Below are 6,000 nucleotides of genomic sequence, written 5' to 3'. Positions count from 1 at the left end.
CTTTCTGACTCATTTATTTTTTCTTGCAAAAATGTATCCTCCAGAGATTTTTTTAAAAAGAATCTACATAAAGCAAAATTATCTTTACATTTCTAAAAATGTTATATCACTCTCATGCTTGAATGATAGTTTGACGTGGATAGGAGTCTAGATAAGGCTTATTTTCTCTTATATTTTAAAGATATTTCTCTTTCTATATTTATATCTATTTTTACTGACAAGATGCCTAATGCCAATCTGGCTGACATTTATTCATAGGTAATCTCTACTTTTATCTTTGGAGACCTTAAGGTTTTGTGGTTTTTATGTTTTTTTGTTTTTATTATTTAATGCATAAAATTTTTTACTGTGGTGTATCTAGGCATATTTGTGTATAAGTGTGTGTGTGTGTGTGTGTGTGTGTTCACTTAGGTAGTTCCTTGACTTATTTTTTATACTCCCTATTTAATAGGCTCTTTCAATCTTATCCTTATGTTATCTTTAACTTCTAATAAGTTTTCTTAACTTTTTCTTTCAGTTTTTCTTCTTCATTGTGACAATTATCAGTTTATTAATTCTCAGCTCCAAATCCATCCCCATTACCTGCCTTGGGAAAATATAGTTGGGTTCTTTAAATATTTTTCCTTTACTAGTTTGCAGATGGTATCCTTGGTCAGTCGAGAGTAGGGACATTGAAGGAGGAAGTGTTTTTCTCTTCCTGGTTCTGGGCTGCCCCTCTGTCAACTCCTGCAGTATGTGTGGAGTTTCCTTCTATACTGGGAAACCAGCAGCACCTGGCCTCTTCCCATTGCAGCTGCTGCTACCATCCCCTCAGGCAGCCTGGTAGCAGCGTGCCATCCTCAGTGGACCTCCTGTGACCACCCTCAGCACACGGCCCTCAAGCCCCTGTGCAGTGGAGTGCTGGATTGGACACTTCCTCATGACTCATTTTCCTGGCAGCCCCTCTCCAGTGTCGTGCCACTGTCTGCATGTCTTCCTTTGGACACCTCACCAGGGACTTCCTCGACAGTTTTCAGTAAGTTTCAGGGCATGAACCCTCCTGTGGGTGGATCCACAGGATTCCAGAAAGCAAGTCCACAGTCCCAACAGAGCAGGACCTAGAGAACTTCTCTAGTATCTATTCTCTATGGCCACACCCTCCCGATAAGTTCTGGGTCTCAGCCCTGGTGAAAGCATCTCATTTCTAGTGCTCTATCAGCCTTAGGCATGGTTACTCCATATGCCTCCTAGTCCTATATTCCTTATTGGGCAATCCCCTGTTATTTTACTTCCCTGTTAATAATTTTTTATATTAAGATTTCCATATCCATATTACTCTATGGGTTTTCTCTCTTTACTGGATCCTAACTAATGCAGAATAAGCATCAGGGACTGTCCCGTGAGATTGATCGTAAAGATGGAATTTCAGAATTGGTTTGGCCACGCTCTGAGGATGAATGCAGAGCTGAACTCTTTGGGAAATTGGAAGCTAGTAATCCATGGTGCACGCTGGCATCATAATTAATCAAGTTATCACCTAAGGTTAATTGTGATGAAGTGACAGCTGCAGAAAATGCCCTGGGACTCCAAGTGGCTGTTATAATCGACTGTTATGGCAGTAGTGGTGACTATAAAGAGTGTGGGATGGATTCTTTTGAGTGCACTTGGGCGATTACAAATAGAATATGACAAATTCAGACTTCTAAGTATCAGCTTGCGTCAAGGTCTGAGAGCCAGAGTTCCCATCACAGCCCTGAAAGAATCTCTTATTTATTTTATCCAAACGGTTGATGCTGCTAAAATCAAACACGACATTTAATAACGTGCGTGGCTGAAGTGCAATAGCAGTTGAATGCAGTCTTGCCGATGTCCTCCTGTGAACGACCTTTGAGGAAGAACGGGATCCTGAAATTTAGACCAGGAATACATGTCTGAACCTGATTAAATGGACAACACTGCATTTTCAAGTCACTCTGTCTCTTTTGTCGGTGGAAGAAGTTGGCCCTTTGTATCTGAAAGTTCTGTGATCACCTCCCTTGAGCAGGTGACTTGAGAGGATGTTACCCAGTGGCACTGCATCCTAGCAGGTGTTGGGATTGTACAGGTGTTAGGGTAAGTGGGGAGGAAGATAACACTAGATAAGGCTGAATTCATTGGTGTGGACACACTTGCAGGATGTTCTGGACAAGTCACATGACATCATTCAGCTGAAGATGCTTCACTGGAACTTGTACTCAACAATGACCTCCATTTAATGAGGCTGAGATGGCCAGAGCTTCCTGGTGTGATATAGAAGAGGGAACCCAAAGGGAGACAGAAATGTTGTACTGGATTTACAAAATTAGAGCTCAACCTCGTACTGCTTTGAGAGATAAACCTTAAATATAAGGACACAAAATGGTTGAAAGTTTAAAAATGGAAAATAAAAGATATACTATGCAAACACTAAACAAAGTTTAGATAGTTACCCTGATGTCAGTCACAGTAAACTTTAAAGCAAGAAGCATCACTAGCACTATAAAGGATCTTGCAAAATGATGCAATGGTCGTTTGACTAGGAAAATATAACCTATACAAAATAAAATTAATTTATATAATTATAATGCAACCTGACAATAGATAAAGCTAGGAAATTATTGAATTAAAAGAAGTACACAATTCATAGCAGAAAAAACTTGTGCTCATTAGACATTGATTTGATTGCTTGTATATAGAACATTCCACAGATATTTAATATTATTAACACAAATGATCATTTGTAGTCTATATCAAACCAGAAACATTTAAAATTACTGGCATGTGTATCAGTGTTCATTCAGATGTAGAAAATGGAAAGCTATGAACAGCGACTTAACAAAAGATTTTGTTCACCTCACTTCTTGTGGGTGTCACCACAGTCTAAGGAGTCTGGGTTCACGTTTTTGTTACTTTCTTTGCACTCCCCTGACCCCAAGTCATGGTCACAAAATGGCTGCCTCAGCTCTAAACATTGCTTCTGTAGTCAGTTCAAGAAAAAGAAAAAAGATTCATTAAGATCTGTTTTCTTTGACAAAGAAGTTAAAGCATTTCTTGAATCCCCAGAATATGTTTCCCTTTATAAAGGCTGGTAAGCAAGCATGACTTTTCAGCCTCTATAATGGGAGGCAGCAGGGGAAGTGGAGTTAGGAGTAGCTATTCCATTAGAAAATTGACAGCACCAGGTACAGTATATGTGTTTATTTATATGATATTATATTTTCTACCAACGAATTGCACCTAACATACCTACTTATGGAATTTCAAATTGCTGGTAGGTAGGGGCCATGCCATATAGTTCATTTGTTTTTCTCCAGAACATGTAAAGAAAAAAATATCTTCCTACAGATTTGATTAACTAATCCTCATTGAGACATTTTCTCACATGACTGAGAACCTAATTAAAGACCTATCAGCCACACTCAGAGCCCAAAGGAGTCTACAAAGCCCTAAGAACAGCACTGCTTTACGCAGTGAAGTATTCCAGGGGGTGCTGGTACCCAGCCTTGCAGTGTTCAAGCATAGCTATTATCAAAGAACATTTAAACACAGATTTCACAATTAGATGACATCTGAGTTTCATTCCAACACTTAGTTTTTATGAAAAAAAAAAGTTTGAATTTTCCCTTGAAAAAGAAAAATGTAATCCGTAGTCTGACACTTTGGCATTCTCATTTTTCAATTATGGAGCCCTGACTTCAAGAAATATAATGTCTTATGTCAAATAAAAAATGGATTCTGACCTTCTATTTTCTGCACTAGGAAATGGACTGACTGAAGAGAAAATTAAATGTGACGTATTTAGGAAGGGAACATGAAAGTTTTACTGAAGTAGGAACATGGTCTGTCTCCAATTTACTACATGGCATTGAATTGAGAATTCTTTGGATTCCACCCTCTGTGTGGTGCAGATTGTGTTTCTTCATTAAATATATCGGAAATTTAGCATACTATCAATTTAAGTTATGCGTCATAATTACTAGGGATGAATTGTTAGTGTGAGCTAGGCAAGTTCCCACAGTATTAAAATATGCCATAGCTGCCAATCTTTGCCATCAATAACTGCACAGTCCTTTTTTATTCTGGTCAGTCATCTTCACCCTAGGCTATACTTAGGATACATAGGTAAAGTAGCTCATAATGTCTTCAATCTATTTAATTCAGTTTTATTCATTAACTCTATTTATCATGATGCATGGGACTTTGGAGATGGCTCACAGTGATTCTGAAGATGAGGGTCATGCAGAAGATACCTCTACATTTCACATGAGCAGACTTGGCCTCATGTCATAACATTTTCAGGAGATGGCCCAAGAAAGTTACATTCACGCAAACTGTCTTCCACTTGTGTCCTATTTTGAAATATATATTATTCTACTAGGGTTGCTAGTCTGAATGTAATACAATGGAGTTATTTTTTCAATTAATGATCATCTCACTCTTTGATTGCTATATAATTGCTCTTAATAAAGTTATCTGAGTTACTTTCTCCAAAGGTGTTATGATGTAATTTTTTGTGAGTTACAAGTTCTACTCATCTTGTGTGAAACTCATAGGCATTCAGGGATGTCAAGTAATTCAAGATGGAGTCACAGTGGCCAATGTGAACTTCCATATTAGTTGTTTTGAAATGTTGGATATAGGATGGCCAATCTCAGCATGATAAATCAAGAATGTTACTTTAGATAAGAAATTTGTTTTGGTAACATCCTTGGAAAGACTTTGCTGGAATTGAAAGAGCAACTGATAGAGGCAAGAACCCCTGGGACATAACCCTTATATCTTACTGACAGTCTCCTTTGAAATGAGACCGCTGATCCAGGAGACTTGGAGGTTCTTTGCTGGAGGATCCAACTCCAGGCTGGCAAGAGCTGTTCCAGACAGATGCTGCCAGAGACCCTGTAGGAGTAGAGGATGACTTCCTGCTCATGCTTGTCCTGAGACCTGTTGCTGGACCAGAGATACAGCTTCTGCTAAGAAGTCTCCTTCCTGGACTGCTTGGAATGGTTTGTTACTACCTATTCTGTTTCTACAAGTTTGACTAACTTGTGGGCTAATTGTGTGCAATAAACTGAATAATTCCTGAATCGGATTTTGGCTACATTTCATACACCTCCAATCCTGGGATTCTTACCTGGCCCCACTGTTGGCCCTGCGACAGAACAAAAGGATTTCAAAATCAATGCAGAGCAAAGAACTTGCATCACCAGCCTGAAAAGTTCTCAACATATTAGATGCCATGAAACAGAGAGTTATATTTGTAAATGCCTAATGCTTATGTATAATAAATTGCTACAGAGAATAATACTTTTGTATTGGTTTCAGAACTAAAATAGTAGTTTCAGATGAAAAATATAATTTTTGACTTAGGAATTTCTAGCATTTTCAGACTGTCCTTTCACATTATAGGTAGAACGTCACTCTACTTGTTGAATTACTAATGGTTCCTGGTTCCAAAATTCTGCATGTAAACGTCATGCCTGTATTCAAATTTGTGAAGCTAATTAGAAGCTGTGTAGTTCAGGTATTCATCATCTGAAATATTCCAGAGTTAAACCAGAGTCTAAAAGACTAGTGGAAAAATAAAATTTCCTAAGAAAAGGTTTCTAATAAATTCTAAATATAGTGCAATTCCAAGACATGTGGCATAGGGCTTGTAAAAACGTTAAAGAAATATTAGTAGAGAGTGATTTCAAAGCTATTTATTTAAGCAGAATATTCTACATTTATTAGGTATTTATTATTTTTATAGAGGTATAATTGACATATAAGTTTCAGGTGTACAATGGAATGATTAAAGATCTGTATATATTATGAAATGATCACCACAATGAGTTTAGTTAACACTTGTCACTACCCATAGTTACAGGGTTTCTTTTCTTGTGATAAGGGCTTTTAATATCTACTCTTTAGGCATCTTTCAAATATACAATACAGTATTATTAACTATGGTCACCATGCTGTATATTACATTCCCATGACTTTATTATTTTATAACTTGAAGTT

This window comes from Balaenoptera physalus, assembly GCF_965194825.1.
Source record: "Balaenoptera physalus genome assembly, chromosome: 9".
Classification (NCBI taxonomy): Eukaryota; Metazoa; Chordata; class Mammalia; order Artiodactyla; family Balaenopteridae; genus Balaenoptera; species Balaenoptera physalus.
The sequence above is the reverse complement of the archived record's forward strand: the minus strand, read 5'-3'. Positions refer to the sequence as shown.